Source organism: Cyanistes caeruleus, chromosome 18, assembly GCF_971803275.1.
Source record: "Cyanistes caeruleus chromosome 18, bCyaCae1.hap1.1, whole genome shotgun sequence".
NCBI lineage: Eukaryota > Metazoa > Chordata > Aves > Passeriformes > Paridae > Cyanistes > Cyanistes caeruleus.
In genome coordinates this window covers 8,046,208-8,071,524 of record NC_141718.1, presented here as the reverse complement: position 1 = coordinate 8,071,524, position 25,317 = coordinate 8,046,208, and the positions used below count along the sequence as shown (strand labels likewise).

Below are 25,317 nucleotides of genomic sequence, written 5' to 3'. Positions count from 1 at the left end.
TTTCAGGTTCACTGATGATACTCCTGACTAATTAGTATTGAGGTTATGGCTATAAAAGGATAACTATTTAAAAACCAATCAAGCCTGCATAAACAAGGAGAGCTTTTCTTTCTAAGGTGGTATATATATAAACACAAAAAATGTGATAGCATTTGACAGGAGGAAGAAATAGTTTTGGCAATGAGTTGTCTGTCACTAAGAGCTAAAATGCTTTGTGCCTACACCATATGGGCTTAGTGTTTGTGCACTTGTGGAACACTAAATTGACTGAAAAGAGATAGAGCTGTGGGGCTTATCTTAGTCTGTGTGCCAGATATTATCCCCACCCAATGATTGTCTGTGCCTGGATGTTTCTGTCCCTAGCAGAGGTGGTTTTCAGTCTTATTTATTATGCTTTAATGGGATCTCACTGGACCTTTGGCTTTCTATTCTGGATTTGAACCAAATTGGTTTGGTGAGGCTGTGAAAAAACTGACTTTTAATCCTTATTGTTAATTTCTAATATGTTCTGTTTTGAAAAATATTTTTTTATTTAGGAACAAAAAAACCCTTTTTGTTCCTAAAGAACCAAGCTGCAACACACAAATATACCCATGAATGCCTTATTTAAAGACGTGTTCAACAATATTCCTGTGAACTGAGTTTCCTCCACTTCTGATTCTGACCAAAGTGTAAAAGTCACTTAGCTGTAATATTTCACTTGAGTGTGTGTCACAATAGTTGAGGGGGTTTTGTGTGGTTGGAATTTTTTCTCCAGTTTTTATTTCTGTAAGCATTGTTCTGAAGGACACTCAAATAAGGCTGGTAAGTATATCTTACTTTGGAAATGTCTAATATAGTACTTCAAAAACTATTGGTCCTCCTAGCTTGCTGAATTCTGGCTACAAAAGTCACGTTCATGTAGGAAGTGCAAACATTATAGCTGTGAAAAATGGTGGCTTGTGCTCCTGTGTAAGTACTGAGATTCCAGAGTGTGATTCAGGTGTTTTTATTTTCTTTGGCTGCTCATAATTCAACTTTTCAGTCCTGTCCCCATGGGTGAGGACTAGAGACTTGGAGAATCTGTTTTTATATTGCTGTATGGTGGTATTTGTTTTCCATATGATGTTATTTTCTGCCTAAAGCTGTTGGGGCTCAAGGGTAAAACACAAAATACTGAGAGATGCAGATATAAAACTTGGGAAGGCTGTTTTGTTTCTTTATTTTCCTTTATTTTAAGGTGATAAATTTTATACCTCCTATCATCTCTGTATGTTTCAAGGTTAAATGAAACCTGTTTATTTTGACTTCTGATGCTAGCAGGAAATAATTCTTTCAAATAACTGACAGGTGCTTTCCTGTTTCTTGCTTTTCTACTATGAGAACTCTCTGAAAAGATGCACCAATGTTGCTTTGTACTCTTCCTTTAAGAAACCAGAAGGGCTTTTGGGAAAAGAATTAGAGTGATCTGTATTTATAATTGTTCTCAGCAGGAATAGTTGCTAAAGACTAGTCCATCTGTCAAAATAGTGCATTTTACACATATGTATATATCTAGCTCAATATGAAATGACAAGGAGTTCCTTAGATGTGTTAATTTTGGAGGCAAGTGTGTGCCTACAGATATTTTTACTCTATTTCTGGAAGCTCTTTAAAGCTCTGTACAACTGCTCAGCATATGAACACTTGCCACATGTTTTGACTTTTCAGTCAGGATGAATGAGACCTGGGTTTAGTTCTTCCAGTGTGCTGGGAGGGATGTGCTGCTCATTGATTCTTCATTCTGAATGTTAAGGCTAAATATAAACCAGTGCTTGTATTTAAATGGTATAACCATAATTTAATTTCTTGTGTTTAGGAATACTAATTGGGTATATCTGTTCTTATTAGGTTAAATTAGCATATCTTTTTAACGAGGAAAAAAAACAGTCAAAACAAGTCTGTAAGAATTACTCTCTTGCTCAGCAGTATTTTTAAGTCTGTTAGCCTGAATCTTCTGTCTTCTGCCTGCCTTCCCCAGCACTGAAGCGGTAGCTGGCACTGTGGATGTATCACGTTTCACACCTGGCCTAGACAGAGGCTGAACTGTAGCAGTGTCTTCTTCCAGCAGCAGCCTCCCGTTGGTGTCTGACTCTGCTTGGCATCCTTGCTGCCTCTTTGTTAAATTCCCTGCTGGCAGCTGAGAGCTGGCTGAGAGCCTATCAGAGATTTGTGTATGTAGGGTGTCTGATGCTAATGCCCCTCTTTCCTAGTTTTGCATTCACATCTGTGCCCTTTTCATTTTGCAATTTTCTCTTCAGAAATGTCTCCTGTAATCCAGTCCTGGGCCACTAATCAATTATCTTTGATTATTAATTGCTTCATAACATGGCTATTTCATCAGCTGCCTTTCAGGAACCCCTGTTTTTGGGGTTACAAGACAGCACTTGTGGTTGTGTCATTAAGCTTTTTAAGGAAGCAAATATGAGTTTAAACAGAAATACTTGAAGCTAAGGAAGTATTTTCCTCTTCACTGTGCTTATTTCTATCCTGTGGGATAGGAAGCACAGGGGATGGTTTTCTTCCTCAAAGAAGAGTAAAACATTCAACCTTACCAACCTGGAGTTACATAGAAAACACAAGGCAATTTAAACATTATCTTAGGGTTTATTATGCATGCACGTCACAAACAGTTATAAACTTTAAGCATTAGGACTCTAAAGGAATAAATATTTTCACACCTCTTTCTTTTCCTTCCTGGGATATTCTAAGCATCTTAGTTCTCCCATGTTTATAATTCTTTGGTAGTATGTGCAGTATTTACACCTAATAATATCTTTTTACTTTCTGTGCAAAAGATGCAAACCCAGCATTATCTCTTTCTCATCTGTTTCCTGAATCAAACTTGCTGTAATTGCAGTAATGTGTGGGAATTGATGAGACATGGTCAGCCAATTCCTCTGAGGACAGTACCAGTTTATTTTGGGTGTGTATGAGCAAGGAGGGAATATAGTGAGCACCTTGAAAAGTAGACTTCAGCAGCTGCACTGTTCAATGCTTCTTTTTATTTAAATTGCTTCAAATTGAACTGATTATAAAAACCTTTTTACTATATTTGGTATTGTGCTAATTCTGAATTAGCATAAAGTTCACAGTGAAATCCTGTGATAGCTTTGATACTGATTCAAGCTGCTGTTCTGTGAGGGATTCATCTGTCTCCTGTCCTTTGGGAAAATGGTGTCCTGCTTCATTAGGATAAGAAGTGTTAGAAGCTGTATGACATCTCAAGGGTGTCAAACCCTTACGAAACACATTACAAATTAATCAGAATGTGTACAAGCTGTAAAGCTGCATGATTACTTCCTATGTGCTTTTTTTAAATTGTAAAAATAATGTGTGGTTGCTGGCTTTGTCTGTCTGGGGGACTGTCGAGCTTTGGCTTGGATCTATGGCTCTTTGCTTGATCTTCATGATGGTTATGTATTTATCTGCCTCAGCCTCATTTTCTGGGGGTAATAATAGGTACAAGTGTGTGTTGTACTGAATATCGAAGTCGGTGGGCTGAATCTAAGTGCAGCTCAAACCACAGCTGAACATAAGACGCAGTAGGTGCCCGATATTATTTTTTTTTTCTGCTGATGTCCTCACAGCCCCATCTCTGCCTGCCCGGCCGCCGCAGCCTGGAAGGGTCGGGCTGACCCGCCGCCTTCCCGCTGCTGCTTGCTTTGGCCGGTGCCCACAGACAGCCCCTACACGAGAGTTTCTCTTCTGTGCGCTGAAAGGCTGGTGGCTACTCCGTCCTGCCTAGACAACAGCCCTGTGAACGAGCTGTATAAAAACTTGCGTGGGGTGGATGCGAGCAGGGCCGCTCCGAGGAGAAAGGGACGGGCGCGTCTCGTTCTCTCGGTGCTGGAGCCGAGAGCTGCGGCCGCTAGTCAGCGCTGCTCCTCCGCCTTCCGCGCCGCTCCCCAGCGCTGCCGGCCTGCGAGCCGTGTGCCTTTGGCAGCCCGGCAGGGTTTCAGCAGCGCCGCTTTGATCGCCGCAGATTTATACTCTTCGGGGGGAAACAAATAACATCCGCTTCCCCCGCGTTACACTGCTAAGGCGATCAGCTGCTGTAAGACCGCCCGTGCGGCCGTGCCTCCTTAGGTGTGCTCTGCCAAGTCATGGACTGCTCGGTTATTTGAAAGGGAAGTTTAAAACATTAGCATAAGCTCTGAAGCGGTGCTTCAGGCGTTTCTGTTTACTATTTTTCTTTAGGATCGTTGAAGTGCGGCCAAGGATGAAGTCTGTTTGCTTACAATATACAGTTAAGGCAATTATCTGTATTGTAAAATTAAATACCAGTTTCTGCTAGGTGGGGGAAGAAAACACACAAAAGGATCTTAAAAAAAGGGAACTCTCCTTGTCCTGTCATGTACGAAAAAACGCATTGCATTTTGCAAGATCTCGATAGCAAAAGCTAAAACGAAACTATCTGTTCCTAACTAGAATAGGCTGCACGTCAGTGGTAGCTACAGGAATACCTCTTATGCCTAAGGTAGCTCACCTGGCTCTCCTCGACTCTTGCTGGACCACTTCCCCTGGTGTAGATCCTGTGTCATCCGCCGAGGATTCCCTTTGACATGAGGATGAAAGCCATCTCTTACCGACACGGTGTCGGTTTGCGAGCTGCTGCGAGATTTCTCCCAGCCATCCTGCGGGGCTGCAGCTCCCGCTGGCTTCGTGGGTCAGCCACGTCGCGCCTCAGCAGCCGTCCTCAGAGGGGACAGCAAGCGGCGGGTCCAACTCCCCTTCCTGCTAGCGCAGTTATTGCCGAGAGCTTTGTTCACGTGCCAAAAGAACGTAGGGGGGTTTGTTTGGGGTTTTTTTGTTAGGTTTGTTTTTTTTTTTTTCCTGCGTGTCTGCCTGGCGGTACAATTTGGGTTTCTCAGCATCCGCCGCCTGCCGATATCCTTTCATGTCTAGCGGAAAGATGCTCTCGCACAGGAGCCTTCCGCGATCCCGGGTACCAGTATTTGCGTGCTAGCCACTGGTAATGGCGATCCTTGGGTGCTGGCAGGAGACCCTCATTCTCGTAGCGAAATTGTTCTCACGGCTCACTCTGCCCCCATCCCTCTCCTCTCTGCCGAGCACGATCGGCGTCTCTTTATTCAGCCTCGCCCGCCGCAGCGGGGCGTGGAGGGAGCGGGGAGGTCCCACGGTGTGCGTCAGCCCCACCGGAGCCCCCGGCTGCGGGCAGAGCCCGGGCTCCGGCACAGCCTGGGCGCGGCCCGTCTCCCCTGGGACAGCTCCTCGCGGGTGGGCGCGGCAATGCTTGGCCGCAGCGCCGACGCCCAGGGATGGCGCTGCGTTGGGCAGCGCCCGTGTCCGACGGGTCGGCGGAGAGGGCGATTCCTCCGCTGCCTTCATCCGACTTCCTCTGGCCAGGCGGCAAGTTTAAAGCCCGGTAGCTCAAGAGCCCGGAAGGCTGCAAAAGCGAACTGCCTCCTTGTGCCGAGAAAACAGAGCGGCGACTCAGTACCTGCCCGGGAGAGGGAGCCGACAGGCTCACGGGCGCCCTGAGTGCTTATCCCGCATCAGGGATGCCCGGAGGCCTCCGTGCTTAGCAGTGTTCTAACCTTGCTTGTCAGAGGGCTTCCGGCCCTGTCCGGCTGCTGACACTGTGAGAGAAACACACCTTAATGCATTCTCAGCAGTTCCCATCCTGTGCAAACCCATCTAGCTCAGTAACTGGCTTCGGCGGGCACACGTGAAGTGATGCAGTAAAATAGTCACATAGGAACTTGTTTAATCACCTGTCTACTCTGCCTGTATCCTCCCTGTTTCTTCAAAATGGGAAGGGTCGTGACGCGTTCCAGCAACATCTTACACTGGGCTAGCATTGGGTGTGCTTGTGACTCCATCGCCAAAGAAAAAAAATATAGAGCTCCTATAGCATTAAACCTGTGTGGGTAAAACAGACCTCGAGAAGTGCAGAATGCGAGGCTTCTCCTGAAATTGCACCCAAGGGAGCACCATATGCTCTCTCTTGCAAATATTATACTTTTGAACGCATTACCTCTGCCTTCGCTAGGTGCGGATGTGCAGATGATTACTGTCGAGCTGCAGGCAATTTTCTTTAAAGCTGCATAGGAAAACACGTTTATGTTGTGCTGTGTTTCCTCAGCAATACAAACCCACGGTGAGATTGGCTCTCAGTCGAGTTTAGAGACTTCAGTCTCAAGGGCAAAATAGTTTAAAATGTTAAAATATTTTGTCTCTCTCTATGGGCGCTGTTTATTGTGAGCAATTAACTGGAATCTTGCTGAAGAACTCCCAGCAGCCTCGGACCCCCTCGATCTCGGCTCCGGGGGAAAAGTGCTTCGTGACACACACACACGCACACCCCGCCTCCTTTAGGAAAACTACCATTCCCAGGGGTAAAGCCGGACGCCGGAGGACGGCAGAGATGCTGCTCGGCAAGGACCGGGGAGGGGCGATCCGACCGGCGGGAAGAAATTCGCTCTTCGAGGGGCAAATTCACAGTTGGGAGGGCATAACTTCCCTCCTCCCTACCCAAAAAGGTAGGGATATTTGTGATTTTTTGGAAGCGGCAGCTGGAGTTGAAGGAACACCGCCCTCCGGGAGAGCAGGCGTGGGTGTCAGAGAAAAGCCTGAGAACCCTCCCAAGACTGGAAATTTGACATAGCAGCTTTTTTTCGGCTTCCTCCCCAGCGACACCCGAAAGCCGAGTCGGGGAGCGAGTGAGCCCCGCAACTCTTGTTCTGCCGGGACGGGGCGGTGGGGTCCCGACCGTGGGGAACATCAGAACAAAGTGAATGTGGTGTCAGTGACGGAGAACGAGGGTTTCCGAGCCCGGCGGTGCTCAGCAGGGCAGGGGCGGGGGCTGCGTGGGGCAGGGCGCAGGCGTGGAGCGGACGTACAATGGGAGCTGGCAGGGGAAGGTGGCTCAGCATCCTCAGCACTAACCTGCTGCCGGGGCGGCTCCTGCTCTGCCCACAGCACGCTCCTGGCTGGGACTCCGGCGGAGGAGGTTGCGCCGGCTGCGTGCCAGGGTACTGGCCCCATCGGGGAGGAGATGCTGCACGGGGCAGGGCTGGGAAGGATGCTGCTGAGTGGGATGCTACGTTAAAAGGTGTTTCGAAGGGAAAATAATAATAAATGCTGAATGTCGCTTTTCATTTCAACCTGCTTTCTGTGCTCTTCTGCACAGGAAAGTTGCCGACTCTAGATCGTTCTTGTCAGAAAGCCACCTAGACACCAGATCATATTTTCTTACATCTGGTGCCTTAAGAGACCGAAGGAAAAATGTTTGTTGTTCAGTCTGAGACGCTATGGTTTATACTGAAAGAATGCCTTAATACATAAAATAAAATTCCATCCTAAATGGATACTAAAGTCCAGAGATCTTTTGGAATGAATATGTAGAGCTATGCTTAAGGTACTGAACTGGAACTGATGAGCAGGACTCAGTTTGTAGCTGCAGAGCTGTGTGATCCCAAAAACGTGTCGGTGCTTCTTCGTCCTCTCTGGGAGAGGAAATTATAGGTTTTCTTTGCCTTCTCTGTGGGCAGTGCTCTGGGCTCCAGGGCAGGTGTCCAAGAAGCCAGCAGGAAGACTGGATGACATGCCCTGACAGGGCTGTCCAGGTGAATCCCTGCCCTCCCCAATATCCTTCTCCCGGAGCCCCGGAGAGCGGCAGAAGATCACCTGCTGCCTCTCTGCTGCGGGCCTGCTCTGAGCAGGTTAAAATGGCGACGGCCACCCTGTTCCTCCAAGGCAGGGACTTCTGCCTGTCCGCGTCCGGCTGTCCAGGGGCTGCGGGGTGACCGGGAGCGGGTGCGAGTCTGGGCACGGCCGCTACCGCCCGGCTGAAGGAGGCTTGGTGTTCTGCGGGGAGCCAGCGCCTCTTTGGCCAGGGGTGGTGTGGCTCCCGCTGGAAGCTGCGGGGTGACAGGGGCTCCCCATGCCTCGCAGCCCTTCTCCGCCCGGTGCTTTCGCCGCCGGGACTGACCGGCTGCCGCTGGGAGACTTTCGCTCCCTTCTTTGAGGGAAATGCGGTCAAACACAGTAAGGAGGGTCACCCCCAAGCCCCCCGGAGGGCCCGGGAGGGGCTTTCCCGACGGCACGGTCAGAGCAGCAGCTCCCCCCAGGCGGGTTTCCGGGGAATTTATGTGCATCAGTGGATTTAAATTGAATAGAGAAGAGCCAGAGAAGGATGTTCTTGGATTTCGGGCAGGGGTATTTTGGGCAGAGATAATCGGAAACGTGTGACTGAATAGCCTGAGCAATACTTACTCCTGCTGTGTCTCCCCCCATATTTATGTTTATTATGTGCCCCCAAGTTAATAAAAACTTTGAAGACTTCTATGTCGAGAAGTGGTTTTAGCGGTGTCCCCTTTGCCCCCGCTCTGAGCCTGCCCTCCCCGTCTCTGCTGGGACTGGCGGACGTTACTTTTGGCGTCAGCCTTTCACGGCGGGGGGCAGGCAGTGGCTTCAAGCACACCTTCCCCGATGGAAAGGGGGCCGCCCTCTGCCTCCCTGTGTGACGGCGGGGGAAGATCCTCAGGCTTGAAGCCTTCCTTTTGGCCAGAGCCTGCGAACAAAGCGGCGGGACCGACTGTCAGCGGGGTCCTCTCAGGAGCCGCGAACCAGAGACCCTCGGAACCCCCAGACAATCCGTTTGCGGGGGCCGCTTTCACCCGGCAGCAGCTGTCGGGCTCAGCCGGCTGCGGTGCACCGGCCTTTGCCGAGCACCGAAAATGAGCCCCCGGCACCGAAACCCTTTCTTCCTGCCGGCGGCAGCGCGGCTGGGGCTGCCCGTGCAGCTCGCCGAGCCCATTGGTGCTCGCCGCGCCGTCGGGGCAGCAGGCGCGGAGCGGAGCCCGGGCGAGCCTCCCCCCGGCCCGGGGAGCCGCTCTGCCGCCGGAGGGGGAAGGCAGACTGGGGCTTTACACCACCCGCTACTGCCAAGACCCATTCATTCAGCTAGTCCAGGCTTTAAAGAAGACCCCTTACTCCACTGGCTTCCGTAAAACAGGGTGCAAATGGAAAACAAGTTCAGCTTCACTTCTCCCGATTTAAGTATTAACCTGATTCTCCCACCCCTAATTAAATTATCTCCTGCTTTTTTTTTCTTTTTTTTTTTCTTTTTGAGATGTCGGAGGATGAGGAGGAGATTGCTGGTTGTTTGTTAAGTTTTCTTCTTGTATAAATTTATTTTTCAGTAAGGTTGTCTATGCATGAACAGGGAAACGAGGGGAAGAAAGGATCTGATCAGAGAATTCAGATGGATATTCAACCAAAACTACTCTTTCACTTGCTTCAAACTCTGCTATAAATGTCATAAGTTAATCACTTGATGTTTGGGGATAGGCAGCGAGAAATCCTTGGGTTTTCTCCTTCTTGGTGTCTGCAACAGCTTGCACATGAAGGTGACTTCCATATTTCTCTGTGGTTGGTGAGAGATCTCCCTCTCTTTCAGAATGGGAAGTTTTTTATTTTCTCCTGCTCTCAGAACACAAGTTCCCTTTTGTTTGAATTTTTCAAAATAATTTAGAGATGTGTAAAAGGTGTAGCTGCTGTGAGAAGAAAACCAGCTAACAGAATCTTGTGCTGGAGGGCTGTGTAAACCCAGATGGCCATCACCCCAACCTAGTCCTGAAATATGACAGGAATTCGTGGTGGTGGAACAAACCAGTTTGTTTCTAGAACTGTGTGATTGTGGCTGTTGTACTCAGTGTAACTCCCCTTAGATTTTAATTGGGAAAACTGTTCACAAAGATGTAGCAGCTCCTGGCAAAGGTGTTACTTCTTTGTATATCAGCGTTTGAGGAAGGCAGGGCTCTGCTATTTTTTGTAGTAGTAGCAGGGTGACTCTTTAAAATATTTTACGTATTACATTACTGCAAAATGACACATTTGGGTTTGCACCGTAACAGCAGCTTATCCCTGTCACCTGATTACTCTGTGTGTCTCAAGATGTTTAAAAGGCTCTCCTACCTCCCAGGTGAGTGAGTAAGCAGGAATTTTACAGATCTGGTGTCTGATGCTGAGCACAGGAACTGTACCTAGTTTCATGCAGTGACACAAAGACTATTTTGGTTTGCCCCAAGGAACTTCCATTCTCAATTAGCCACCCACCTGCTGTTCTGCTAGTTCCTTATGGCAGAGATCCCTGCCCATGGAGCTTCTGGTGACAATACACTAAAGAGAAGAGCACTGTTTTAAAGCTCTGATGCTTTGAGACTTTTCTCCCCATCTGTTCATTTCTGAGCAGAGTGATGCATCCTTTGCAAGAATGCAGGGCTGCTAGATCCAGGCTTTGCCTAGGGAAGCTTTCCATTCCTAGGAAGGGTTTAGCTGGAGTCTCAGAAGTTGTGTACAGATTTAGTCAGGCTTCAGCTGAAAAGCTGGATAGATAATACCATTGTCAAACCTCCAGTGGAGCAGTTTGGCCACCTGCTACTCCCTTTGGATGGGAACAGGATGTTTACTGGAGGGCTTTTCAGGAAGGGAATGTACTTTCAGGTACCCCATCTAAAAGGGTTTCTCTGGAGGAGTTAACAGTGTATACCTTTTTTCCTGACCAATTGTAGCTAGGATGTAGATTTTTTTTATATGCTTCATCCTCTTCTTATCACTTAGTTTGTTGTAATTGCCAGAACATGTCCTACCCAGTCTGTGCTGAAATGAATTCTGAGGACTGTATGTGGAACAGTGGCAGGATATGGCCCTAAAGTCCAGTAATTCGTGCTTCCTGCAGGGAAGTGGCTGTCTATTGGCAGCCCTGTTAGAGGCAATGTACACCTTCTGCTGCAGTGGAGTGAGCGAAGTGTGGAGAAACAGGTCTAGGGGAAAAAATCTATTATGCCTTGGTTTTCAGTAAATATGCTATGAGCTACCTAGTGGTATTAGATCTAATCATAGCCTCAAAGCTGTGGCTGGATTTATGTTGATCACTTTAAAACAAATCTCACAGATATAGTTAGTAGAAGAATGTGTAAAACCCCAACCACCAAATGGTATTATGTAACCAATACAGTATTTAAGTGCCCCCTGTGTAAACTAAGTGAAAAGCCTGCTGTTTGCTTTCTTTGCCTCTGTTGTGTATTGGTCAACCAAAGCCGGGTGCTCTGTTTGCTGTTCTGATTACTATTTTAAAAGGAAAGATCCATAGGATCATGTTATCCAGAAATTGAAAAAGACTTAAACCCCTCTCACTGGGCTTAAGAGAGGGATCTGGGGCTGAGTGAGAGCCCTCTCGTGGGCTGCCCAGGGGTGTCTATTGCCAGGGAGCTTGTGCCATTTGAGAGCACATGCACATCAAGGATACAGCCCCACACAATGTACTTTGTCTCTTTATTTTGGCATGTGTGGTGCAGCCGTTGTCAGCGGCCTCTGCAATCTCAGCCACAGGGTTCAGCTGAGCTCAGCATAGATGAAGATATGTTAGTGTAGGGTCAAGGAGATGGTGGGACCTAGTGGGCCAACTGGGAACATTGCTGCTGCTACATCTAGAGCTGATATCTGTTGGAAACAAGAGGTGGATTTCCTCTTGCTTTGAACCAAGAGGAGTTTGGTACGCTTTCCCCCTAATTTACTGTTATTGATCTGCCATCAGCTCCTTGCCCAGTTAAATCCTTTATTCAAGGTGCTGGATCTTAGGAGCACAGTGGTTTCCCATTATTGTTATAATCTTTTGCCAAAGAGAGATTCCCCCTTCTCAGCAATGCACCAAAGTGGAAGTAATCGCTCTTTTTTCTTCTTGCATTTGTCCTTTCCTGTTTCATTCACCGATTGAAAAATGGCTAAAGAGCAGCCCCCATTTCACCTCCCCTTTTCCCTGATTGACTCAGCAGCTCCTGGGACAGAGAGAGGAAAGGGGCCTCGAGGTCACAACCTTCACAATCTTCAAAGCCCCTGCCGCTTCCAGCAGCTGTCACAGCTCTCACTGACCATATCCCCAGAAGGTCAGCAAAAAAATAAACACTGGGGCCCGACAGGTCCCCTTTTCATGCAAACTGGCCATTTCCCTCCCCAGCTCCCATTCCATGCATAGATTACACATTGGAGACCCCCTTGGATTTGCACAGAGCTATGCAAGAGCAAAATGCCACAGAAAATAAAAGCAGAAGGGCTTCCTGGGCAGGCAGGGTGGGAAAAAGAAAAGCAGCTTCCTGAGCTCTCCATGCCCACCCACAGGCTGCTGCAGCCATTTTGTGTGCGCAAAGCCTGAAGGTGAAGCTGGGGAGGGGGCTGACTTCTCCCTGGGAGAAAGACTGCAGGGAAGGATTCAGCTTTTGTATCTGCTTGTGCATGTGAGGGATGGAAGATAGAGAGAACCCAAAAGAAATAGGAAATGAAGCATAGACTCTAAAAGCCTTTTCATCAGGATTAGATTGCGTCCCTCTCCGACAGCCAGCCTGCTTTCTGCACTCACCTTCCTCTGCGAAAAGTCATGATGAAGCAGAAATAGTGCCAGGGAGAAGCACAGGTTCAAAAGGCCAGAGCAGAAAGGTCCTTCGCTAAGGAAATACCCCTCCCCAGCCCTCTTTTATAGAAGTATCCATTTCACCATGGCCACTAATAATCAAAGGGCTATTTCCTGGCCTTCCCAGCACAGCTCCCAGATGCAAAGCACTGTTCTCATCTTCATTATTGCAAACCCTTCCCCTCCCGCCCCAAACTCACTTCCCTACCCGTGCTCCCCCTTGGCTGAACCCAGCACTAGGGCACGATTCGAGTTTTTCAGGCTCCACAGTGAAGGAAGACGCTCGTTTCCTATTCGCATTTTCGGCCCCTCCCCACAAGACCAAACGGGCGAGCAGCACACCGAATCGCAGGGTAAAACCTCGTCGAGGGGATTTTTATCTGCGAGGGGCTGCAGGGGAGGCAGGAGGGGCTGCTGACCTGCAAGAAACCCCCCAGGAAGAAAAAGCAGGGACAGGGGACTCGGGGGTCACTTTATTTATTTAGTGCTGGCCGGGTACAGCAGAGGGGCAGCCCCAGGCTCCGCGGCCGCGGGGCGGGGAGCGGTGGCGGGACAGGGGCAAGCGGTGCGCGGAGCCGCTCACCTTGCCCTGCCCCTGCGCGCACGCTCTCAGCCGCTGCGTGTTTAAACAAAGAAAGTTGCACAACCAAAGTCCGTCCGTCAGTGTCGTGTGTATCCCCTCCGCCCCGTTAAGGTGGTTCTCGGGGGGCGGCGGGACGTCCCGTCCCCGCGCGCTGTCACCGGCTCGTTCCCGGCTCTCGCCGCTCCCCGGCGCACTGACGCCCTTTCATTATTGCACTGCTCGCTGCGACCGTGACAGTAGTGCAACAGGGAAAGAGGGGCAGCCCGGCCGGTGGTCCCAGCGCTGGCACAGCAGCTGCGGCAGCTGCCGGGCTGGGGGCACGGAGGGAGAGCCCGAGTGGGGTGGGAAAATCCTGGCTTTGTCCCCGAACTGGTCGCCTCCCATTGGAATGATGCTGGGGGGCAGCTCGGGGGAGGGGGAGCCGGGGGAATTAAACCGAGGGCAGCGGCAGCCGTACAACGGGGAGGCAGCGGGCACGGCTCCGTAGTATGGCTCCGGGCCCTGCCCCGTACCCCGCCGGGCCGGCGAGGCGAGCCCGGCCGCCCCGGGGAGACGCGCGGCAGCGGCCCCGCGGCAGCGGCTGCTCCGCCGCGCCCTGATCCGGCCCTCAGTCCCCTCCCACCACCCCTTTCCCTGGGCCCCTGAGGTCCCGAAAGGGACCGCGGGGACCACCTGAAATGGAAGCCAGGGCCACCCACTCGGCCATCCCGGCTGCTGTCAGCCCCCAGCTGATCCTCACAAAGCGGAGAGGAGATTTAACACCCCCATCCCTGCTCCATTCCCACGTACCTCAGAGAGCAGCTCTCGGGAAGGGCCGGAGGCAGTGCCCGGCTCCGCTACGCCGCCCGACCTTGGAATAGCCCCGGGTGCGGGGCACGGTCGCGGAGCCCGGCGGGCTGCACTAGCCGGGCAGAGGCATGAGCTTTGTTTCGCACAGGTTATTGGGATTAGAGCCTCGGCCTCTTTGTGCTGTGCTCTGCTTTGTACCACACTGGTTTTCGGCCTGGGATCAGGCACAGAAACAGCAAGTATGGCTATGTATCTCCTCCCATCCTTTGGTGGGTGTTTACATCAGTATGCAATATAGACACCCTTCAAATGTCTCAGAACTCATACTATTTTAAAAAGGAACCATGATGGGTTTCTCTGGTTTCAATCACTGCTTGTGTTTTAAACACGGGGCTGTTTTGAATCCTCCGATAGCATCAAAAATATGCCCATTACTCACAACCTGAGTCACCAGAATAGCACGATTATTTGTCACAAATAACATCTCTGTACAATTACTTGCCTATCTAACAACACTCAGCATTTCACAACTTTTTTCCTTAACTCGGTGGGCACATGGGATAATTTTTTCCTGCTGTGGCTTTCTTCTCTCCATGAAGAATAACCCTCAAAAGAAAAGACCCTATAAGCAATATTGCACTACTACCCTGATCACAAAAGCAGAGGCAATATTGATAGGGTCTCATCCTTAAGGTTAGGTAGCTGGATAATGTGTCTTGCAGCAGGTGACTGGAGGGAGCTTCATTCCATGCCTGCAAATGGGGAAGGGGTAAAAAGTTAGAAAGCAGTGCACTGCCCCTATGGATCTCAGCGCCATGTGCTCCTGGGAGAGCGGGATGCAGGAATGGAGTAAATCTCTGACCCACAGAATGCGTGCACGGACACTACCCCTTTCTCCCAGGACACATTTAACTCCAGTATGGATTTTATCCAGGTGTCTGTACCTTCAACCCCAGTTCTTTCTTTTGTGTAAATTTCTCTCCTTTATTAATAACCTCAGTCAATTAGCTGCCTAGTTGTCAGAGGCTGGGAAGTGCTATTTATTTGATTAACTGATAGTTGTATTTTGAGCCTCTTAGTAACAGGCATCAAGCCCTCAGAGAACTTCCTTTCTAGGGCTGTCCTACTTGGAGAGCCCAGTGTTTTAAATATCCCTCCCTTCACTGGAAATCACGGGATTAAGTACACACCAAAAATTAGAAAGCAAAACAGGATCTTCAGGGCTGGCTCTCCAGCACTGACTTCACATTTATGCACACAGGTTAAACAGTGTTTGGAGACGCACGCGTGTTTTGCCCTAGCTTGTTTTGTTTGGCTTTTTCTTCTCTTCTCCCTCCCCAGCACCTTTTCTGTCCAAGGCTGGAAGGCACAGTCTTCAGCTGGGGCTGGCTTAGTGTTGAACACACTAACAGCCACAGAAATTACTCCCAGGGAAGGGCTGAGACACCTCCAGCTCCAGGGGTGCTTTGCCATCTAGACTCTTCCTCTGCACTCTGGCTCCCAATTAACCTGCCCCAGTGCATTTGTCACGTAGGAACACTTGAGAGTCCAGAGGAAGGGGAAGGAAATTTCATTCCCAGGCCATCCCAAAACAGATCACGATTTTGACACATTAAGCTTCTCTTTCCTCAGTCTGCTTTCCAGTGGATTAAATAGGAGTGTAATGAAGGGACAGTCCCCTAATTCATGGATTCCAGGCTAATTTATCCATGCCACATTGATCTGGTCTTTGCCATTAGAGGTCCCTGGCTTTTGGCATGCTGGTGTGAGGCAGCCCTGCATCCTCTTTGATGCTGCCTCACTTGCCAAAGAAAAAGGAACTAGGCAAGCTTAATTCAGTGTTCGGTTTTTTTCTAATGCCCAGTAATCAAAATCTGTCTCAACCCCTCCTTCTTCCCATCCTTTGTGGGGCTTGTGGAAGAAAACAGGGATCTTTATTCCGTGTTATTTATTTATATTAAATCTTCGCTCACACTAATTGAAAGGCCACATTCACAGAGATTGCTGAAAGCAGCTCAGAACTAAGTTTTATCAAACTTCTGTATTCTTGTTACCTTGGCAAAACCTCAGGTTTAATCCTGCCATTGCTTCTCAACAATCCCTGCAACTTAGACATCCAGCTGGACTGAGAACATAGAAAAAGATGCAACTAGGCTCAGCCTTACCTTTCCATCTATTCCCGTCCAGTCTATTTTGTTTATTGTTTACCATGTCTTTTCCACTCTTCAGCCTCGATGTTATCTCAAACAAGACTTAGACATAATACACACAATTTAACTTCTCCAGTGGCCCAAGAGACAAACCTACTAGCAAGTTCACAGTGGAAACACATAATCTGCACATGAAGTGATGTTACTGATGCATGGATAGTGTGGGGCAAAGCACGATTTGATGACTTCTTCCCAACTTAAATACTTCAGTAGTTGCAAAAGTTACAACTGGCAGGGGAGGGCAAGGGATGTAATTAGAAACGTCAGCCACAAGTTCCAAGCAGAGGCAATTAAGTTACTTTATGTTTCTGGATCTCTGCTGAGAGCCTAGATGTGTCTCAAAAATATCCTTATCTCTAAGTGGTATATTGGCACAGGCCTCCCCACACTTTGCCATTTTTTTTTTTTAACAAAACTGGAAAAATAAAGACTGAATCAGCCTTCAATAGTATTCCAATAGTATTCCACCTAGTTCACAAATGATATGCAAAGCCTGGGTTGCACTATGTCCTATAGCAGGGAGACTCTCTGGAATGTATATGGGGGTTATTTTAAAATAAACGTTTAAACACGAGATTATGAAATGCATGCTATTTATACACTGTGAGGCTCAGCATCTCTAGATATGTTTAGAAACCTCTCTTGCCTTTAATCACAGTTATAGAAACTAAATGGAAATGTCACCCAGACTAGTATGGAAATAACACTTTATATGTTGCTCAATAATGGAAGCTCTTTTTTTGGCAGCGTGTGGGGAGCCCTTGCTATGCGTTTAAGCCCCCTTTTTCTGATGTTAGGAGACAAACAGACTGAAGTGTCCTTACAATGAAGCCTTGGGATAAATAAAGTAGTGAGCTGAGTCTCTGGAGCTGAGAAGCCTCTGCTCTTCATAAGATCAGACCTTGCCTTCCCTGGTTTAGCTTAGGGAGCCATTTCTCCTTTCCTTTGTTGCTGTTTTGTTTGTTTATTTCTCTTGTGGTTAAAGATGCCACTCAGGGTAAGCGGTTTTTTTAAATTTTCATCTCAGTTACAATCTCACAAAACATAGAAGGGCACAGTCCAGCCTTGTTTCCCTGGTCACAGCCAGTTCTCTAGCCTGAGGAAAGGAGACCATTTAAAAGACATCTTGCAATTAAATACATTATATAGTTTACAATATATTTTCTGCAACGGAATTGACACTATCACCAAAGGTCAAAGCAAACACTTTAAACAGCTGTAGGCTGAAAGTTGATTTAGAGTTTTCCATCCTATTTAATAATTTTATCATTTTTTTAAAACTGGGAAGTGTTGCCTTTTTAATTCTTTTTTTTTTTTTTTTTTTTGAGAGAGAGAGAGAAAATTCTTAGCATTCCAGTCCTGGCTCCTTAAGTCTATCTAGCAAGTTTGTACAAATCTGTCCAGAGAAAAAGGGGATTCTTGCCTCCATGCAAGAGTCAACTTGTCCAGGTGTGAGACTCCAGAGTGTAAGGGTTGATAATCCTCTCTGAAAACATCACCTTCCCAAGAGTGTTTCACCCACCAAGCTCAGGGATTCTGTCACGCACAGCCACTTACCAATGCGCTCCCCTTCTCCTGAAATCAGGAGGGATTACACTCCAGAATGTCCTGCCATTTGATTCTTGTTCATAATATTTAGTTTGTGGGTTTCAATAACCCTTTTCTCAGCAGCAATATTTCCTCGGCTGGCAGAACCCAGATCTGCGTCAGTGAGCTCCATTAAAAGGAATGACAGAGCTCCTTAAACAGCCCAGACTTTGTAACCCCACAATACGGCTTTTCTGCATGGTGTTTACCAGCGCTCTGCTGTCTGACGGAAAAAAAAAAAAAAAAAAGAAAAAAAAAAAAAGAAAAAAAAAGACGACTTATGGTACTAAATGCAGAAGCAAAATAGGACTAAATACTATCACCCTGGAAGTGCCGATCCCACTGTTGGCCCTGCCTGTACAGGGCAAGTGAAAGGCCGTGTAGTTGCCTTGGCTGGGGAAGAGAACATGTGGGGCTGATCCTGAGGTCCCCCAAGTAACTTTTTCCCCCGCGGTAAGGGCCAGACTCCCCTCATCCCACACCCAGCTGCCCCCAACCCGCCCATGCCTGTAGGGCAGGGGTGTGGTCTCTGCAGGGGCCCCGAGCCCGAGGCTCCAGAGCCGGGGCCGGTGGCACCGCACGAGGGGAAGCGGCACCTCCTGCCCCCGCCCGGCCGCCTCCCTTCCCCAAACCACCCAAGAGCGGCCAGAGCAGGAGCGACCTTAACACAGATCTAGCACTCAATGCAATGACTCAAAAAGTCCCCCTGAAAAAAAAAAAAAAAAAAAAGAAAGAAAAAAAGAAAAAAAGAAAAAAAAATAAAAAAATCCCTCTGAAAACTTAAACCATCTGATTTCACTTTCCGCTCCAATTGGTTGTGTAGCCAGGGCGCAGGTCTGGCCTCCTCCACCACACTAATACCCTATGTGTGCTGCCTCCACAGAGGAGGGGTTCTTTTAACAAGTTTATGCAACAACAGGATGGAGGCTCTGCCGGAGCCCTTCCCCCCGCAGCCCGACCTGATTCCCCGCATTCCTCCCGCGCCCTCCCCCTCCGACCCAACTGGAGACAAACTCTGGCATCTCCACACACATGCAAATGGTTTCCCTTGCACAAATACAGACTCCTGAAGGGGCCTTTGCTTCCGAATCCCCCCTTTCTTTTTTTTCTTTCCTCCAGTGCTTTTTTTTTTTTTTTCGCTGTTACATTCCTCAGCCAGGCAGGGTTAAAAAAAAAAAAAAAAAAATGTGGGGAAGGGAGGGTTTGGAATGTGTAACCTCCATCCCAGGCCCAAATCTGCAGGGAACCCCGTCCTCTCCCCTCACACCCCTGGGGCCTGCCTTCCACAGAACTGGCGCTCAGCTAAGGGCGTTTGTGGGCTCCATTGCCTCAGCCAGAGCCAGGAGCCCTCAGAAGGTTGTCCCTCTCCGAATGGGATATGGTCCTTGTCATCACAAAGGCCTTTCCCTGTATCACACGCCTCAAATTCCCCCCACACCCAGGGGAGGTTTTAAAGCGTAGTGACCATATTATTTTTAAAGACATAACTTCATACAGGAAAATAACTATGCATCTATTCCCCCTGTGATTTCTCCACCTCCAAACAAGGCAGGCTCACATGTCTGTGAGAGGCCATCTTACAGCCCAGCATCAGCCCCAGCAAGGCTTTCACTAGCACTTATTTCCACTCGCTGATGGGCTCACACGAGCGCACACACACACAAGGGCCAGAACAAAGCATTGCCCTGCTCCAGGGTGGCTTCCAGCTCCTCGCTGGTCCACCCTCCTTCCCATCCTCCCTGGCCAGAGGCAGCAAAGGGCCCTTCATGCTCCCACTCTGGTCACTCTTGCACTCGTATTGATGGCGAGGGGGGAAGACACTCCCTGGCAAAACCCTCAGAGATTTCACTCTTCCCTACCTCTTCATTAATCAAGAATTAGAAGGAAGACGAGGGGAAAGTGCCAAAGCTAAATAAGCCTCCCCATTCCTTAACACACACAAAAATGCCAACCATGCTACAATGCAGAGATGGATGAAAAGAAAAGCTCTAGAGAAAGGGAGCCATGCCGGCTCGAGTTACCTCCACTGAGGCCTGGGAATGGCATGGCATGGGCCACCAGCACCATGCCTCTGGTTCAGGCATGGAGGCTTAGCCTTCTCCTCTGGGCGTGAAAGTGACACAGCCTTCAGCTCACCCCAGAAACAGAAGGGCTGAAAAGGTGTCTTTTGTCTCCTCCCTCAGTCACTGGAGAACTGGAGCTCATTATTGAGGATTCGGCTTCTCCTCAACTCTCTAAAATGGGACACGCTCCCCCCCTCAGGATGTGGTCCTCCATTTTCTGCCTCCCCATGGCTCGCTCACCAGCACATCCTGGCTTGGGATGTGCTGTGCAATCTGAAAGCACTCGTTTACCTAGATTTGATTTCCAATATGACGGCTCTCCCCACCCCCACCCTTTGCTCCCAAGGTAACAGCTCAAGGCTTCAGGAAAAAAAAAAGAGAGAGAGGAAGGTCCCATCCCCCAGCCCTCCAAACCCCTTTCTTAGCAGCTGCAAGCGAAAATACCACATCTGCCTCCAACTACACCGCGAGTGACAGTCACCAACATATTGTTATTTAAAGATCAATTCTGAATGCAGTGTTCCTGTTCTTAGGCCTACATCATCCTCACGTCTCTCAGCCTTGCTCCACGTTGCTATTGGGAAGCGCAGGGACAGATTGTCTTTCAAATCCTATTGATTATTATTTAGGTATCTTGTACTATTTTTTTTTTTAAATTAAAATGAAGGTATCAATATTCTTTTAATCTTAACAGTAATTTCTCTAAAAGTGAAATACAATGGAACTTGAAAAATACATCAATAGGAAGCAAAAATTAAATTGTCTGTAAATACATGGGTATATATTAAAGTCACTGAATTCTATACACAACAGTAACATTTTTAGGTTCATAAACCCCTAATTTTTAGAGAAGAAGGAAGAAAATATTCAAAGCTGGTCAGCATATTTTTAAAGGTGGTGATTGCTCTGAAGGAGGACAAGAGGGCTTTAAAATGTGAATAGGCCAGCTTTTTATTTTGCAACTTGGACACACAAACCCAAGCTAGTGGCAGAAAGGGCAATCCATTTTGTACACTGAAGCAGTCAAAACGGGGAACAAAACCCAAGGAATTTCCATACAGACCACTCAACCCCAACACAAAATAAACAAACAAACACAAGAGTAGGGATTTTTTTAAAGCAATTTCTACATGATCTTGGCATTTCAATGCTCGTTTGAGCCTTTGTGGTGGAGGGAAGAAATCAGAGTAGGGGGCTGGTTCCCTACTAAAATGCATTAAATAACTACAGAATGCCATAATGTCAGGGGCTGGGTGTGCAACAGTAACTGATCATAAAGGATGTATTAGGACTGGAACCAAATGCTTTGACAATATTATTGCACTGCTTTATTTGTGCAGACAGTAGTGCAACATTGTCAGAGCCAGCGATACCAGCAGCCACTGTCACGTTCTGCACAGCTGTCCCTGCATCCTTTTGTAAGGGACTGTTACATTACAGTGTTAACCACAATAACGTTTTTATGTTTAGCCCCAATAAAACTCTGCATGACAAAGTTTATTTGCAATCGTAATTAGACAAGGTAAAAACAAAACAAAACAAACAAACAACAACAAAAAAAAAAGAAAAACAACAAAAAAGTTAGTTTAAAAAATGACAGAAAGAGAGGAAAAAAAGGGAGAGGGATAGAAAAAGACCACTGTTATTATGGCTTGTTAAACAAACCATTCAAGTCTTTTGCTACACGCCCAGTATATCTAGGCACGGTACGTTATAAAGGTTTTATACAATAAAATATTTTTCTACCGTAATGGAGAATAAACCAAGAAGGGACATAATTCAGTATCCCCCAATGTATGTGCTTCCATAAAACCCAAATTGGTCAGTAGATGAATCTGAACTACACAATTTAAATAAATCACAGAAAGTGCCAACCCTTTCCTGTGCCTTCAGAAGTTTTCTTAATTGTGCTGTGATTTTGTCATGGTTGACCAGTACAGATGAAAAAGCCTGGGGGGGTGTGGTGTATATATAGAATGGTATAAATACACAGTGCTTTGATTTGCTGTGGAAAATGTTACAGAAATGATGAGACCTGTGCACAAAAATATCTAGTGCCTGTGCTTCAATCTCACACATCTGTGTGTGTGACCACTCAAAAATTACAGCATAAACACCACAGATTCTTAGAAACAAATCAACAGCATTAAATCCTTGTAAACATTGATAGGGACACCTTAAACATATAGGAGAAAGTTTCTCTAAGGGGGAAAACTATAAGGAAATCATTAAAAATTTCAGTGTAGATATTGTATGGAAGAGTGTAAAAATTAGTAACTAATCACTCACAAGCTATTGGTAAACAAAGCAGATCATGGGATGCCTTGAAAGCTCTCAGAAATGTTTGGAGCTTATGTCTGAAATAGCATGTTTAAATTATTCCAGCCCATTTCTATAGACAGACACATAAAAATGTATAACCCAGAATCTCTCTCCTTATTTAAAACCACTCCCACATGTATAAAACCTTATTTCACACACGTGCATAAATACACTGGAGGAGGCATCTATTTTAGGGTTGTTTGCCCACTCTGAAGAGGGTGGGCTGCTAAAGGGGGTCATGTTTCTGCCAGCCAATGCCCTTTTAATATTGCACTGCTCATCATAATTGCCAGTAGTACAACAGAAAAAGGGCTCTGGACAACAGTATACTTCAGAGACTTTCCAAAATAAATGATAAATCAGAAACTTCTCCAAGTGATGGCTTCTGTGCATGTTTTAGTCTAAAACAGATTTGTTAAATTCAAAAAAAAAGGAGTTTCTTCAACAACCACATTGAATTAATGTCATTCTTTAAAATTAGATTTTAATATTTCACAGCTGCTTCTTCAATTAATTTCAGCAAGAATTTAGATAAGCTTGCTTTAGGGACTTTTTTCCCCCTTATCAATAGTAAATGTACTGCATTAGAACATGTTAAAGCAAATACCAGAACTGGGATTGTCCTTGCTTGCATTTTAGCAGCCCAGTATTTTACAAAAGTAGGTGTAATGAACTAAAAGACACAATGGAGGATAAGTTAACATCCTTTCTCTTGCTTTCATTTGAATCAGCTTAAATATCAGTTAAAATAATTGGTATTTATTACATACATGCTTCTAGTTAAATTATTCACTTCTAATTGCTAAGGAAGTCTTGCTATTTTAGAGGCATCTAAACAAGCTTTCAAAACAACTGCCATCCAGCAGTGAGAGACCTTTAAAAATCACCTACTTGCATGAAAACATTACTATTGTAATTTTTCCTTTTTCAAAAAGAATATAGGGGTAGTAAGGAGAAAACATCAGTTAATCATTACAAATCAGACATTCCAAATAATTTTAGCAATAAGTAACATTTAAAAGTCAACTTAGTCTTTAGGCTCAAACTCTTTACCATTTGTTTCTCTAGACAATTTCAAACTTAAAGCTGGAAAATGTAACTATTTGTTAAATAAGAATCACTTGAGAAATTACAAAATTATTTTATTTCAAACAATGACAAGAAATTCTATGCAAAGAAATCCAAACTTGAAAACAACTTTCCATGAACTGTATAGACAAGTAAGTATCATACCAAATGCTAAAATGACTTAAACTAATTCGGTTCTGGGGGAGTTTGGGCTGAGTGAGAAAATACACTACATGAATTCTAGTGGTCACTTTATCATAGTAGTATTAACGCAAAGCCAATTGATTTGGAAATGTCCCAACCCAATTAGAATCTTAAATTGTATCATTCTTGTTTTCTCCCTTCTTTTTAATTTTTTCTCCTTTTTTTTTTTTTCTTTTTTTCTTTTTAACAATAATTTACCCCTAATTCAGAAACCTAGGCTGGTTTGGAGATTTAAAAAAAAATAAATAAAAAATGAAAAGAGAGAGAAAGAAGGAAAGAAAAAGAAAAGAAAAAGAAAACTCAAAGAATTTGCGTTAAACCTTAGAAAGTTTTTTTTTTTCATTCCAGAGCCCCAGGTCTGTATTTGAGGGTACGAGCTTTCCTTACACAACTCAAAGACCACACACTGGAGGGAAACGGAGCGGAATTGGGGCAAAGTGCAAGAATGCCAAAGAAACACTTTGGGCTGCGCACCCTGGTTTATTGCAAAAACTCTGGACTATTTAAGCAAAGCATTACTTTTACGAGATTTAAATATTAAGCCAATATAAATACTGGCTGGAGATAGCATGTGACTTATAGCCTCGCTCTTTGGGGGTTTAACCAAAAAAAAAGAAAAAAAAAAAAAGAAAAAAAAAGGAAAAAAAGATGAGGGGGCTTCTAAAACAGGATCTTTCAGCAAAACAATTCTACGTGGTATCTAGACAGATAGGAGTTCTGCTACGTTTAAAAATGTGAATAGTATTCTGCAGGAGGAGCGCTGTGGCACAATGAGAGCGGGCAGCGGCCGCGAACCCTCCCGTGAAACAGCCCCCGCGCGAGCTGGGGGTGGGGAGGGAGCGCTCGGCTCCGGCGACAGGAATTTCATTCGTGGGATCCCACTCAGTTTCTCAGGAGTGTTTGCATAGGTGAAATGTTTGAGAGGAGGAAAGGGGTGAAAAAAAAGCTCACCACTATCTAGAGATTTCCAGCCCAGCCCGCCGGCACTCGTCTCTCTCCCGGCGCTGCTCGGAGCACGGGCGATGCGCTCCGTGCCGTCCCCGCTCCCCGCTCCGCTGCCGGCGGACACGGGCGCCCATTCCCCACTCTTGCCTCTCCCAAGTTTTATCCCCAGCCCCGCTGCCGCCCTCGGCGACTCCGGCCGCCCGATGCTTTCAACACCTCGTATCGATCGCACGCCAGAACGCAAACCGACCGGCCAAACTTCACTAGGGGAATCGCCACACTTACAATGCGGGAGGAAAGGGCTCCCGCCCTGCTCGCTCCGCGGGAAACCTCTCCGGGAAACGCACGGCCCCGCCGGGGGAGCCTCCGCACGGGAGGTGGGCGAGGGGCGCCGCCGTCAAGCGGCTCCCCCTCCCCCGCCCGGCCCCGCGCTCCCCGCCGGGTCCCCCCGCCCCGCGCCCTCGCTGCCCCGGGCGGGGGGCGCCGCTCGGCCCCCGTCCCGCCGCCGCTCTCCGCGCGGGCCATTGTCAGCGCCGCGCCCCCCGGCACCCCACGCCCCCCCGGGCCCGCGCTCCCGCCATTTCCGCCCGGGCGGGCGGATGCGGCCGCGGGCGGCGGCAGGGCCGGCGGCCCCCGGGCCCCGCGCGGTACCTGGCAGCGGGAGGGACGACGGACGGGTCCCCGCGCCGCGGGGGGGAAAGTTGCCAAAAGAGGCGCAAAAGAGACGGCGAGAGCGGCGCGGCTCCGCAGCCCCCCGCCCGCCTCCCGCCGCCGCCGCCCCGGGCGCGCCTCGGCGCGGGTCCCTGATCGATCCGAACGTGGGCAAATCCTCCGGTACCAACCTCATGGCCTCCCCGCTCCAGCCTCCATCTTTGACTAGTTGACATTCAGCTCCTGCCTGACCAACTCCTCATTAGCATACCTCCCCCGCCATTGGCCCGGCCCTGCGCTAGTCTTTGCCACCGCCTCCGCCATTGGCTCCCGGGGAGGATGTTTAAAAATATTACCTCGCCGCCCATTGGCGCCCCGGAGGCCACGTCACGGCACGCTCTTTATTTTAACAATGAATGCACAAACACATTCTTCCATTCA

At 47.7% G+C, this 25,317-nt stretch overlaps 1 long non-coding RNA gene across 1 annotated transcript; it reads right to left on the bottom strand.

Annotated features, from left to right (window-relative positions):
• Positions 1–14,153: 14,153 nt before the first annotated feature.
• LOC111936542 (uncharacterized) lies at positions 14,154–25,092 on the bottom strand. The gene is made up of 3 exons (XR_002868231.2): positions 25,068–25,092; positions 17,594–17,846; positions 14,154–14,578 (listed from the first exon to the last, which is right to left on the bottom strand). It is a non-coding gene; the product is annotated as an uncharacterized LOC111936542 (long non-coding RNA).
• Between the last annotated feature and the right edge of the window lie 225 nt (positions 25,093–25,317).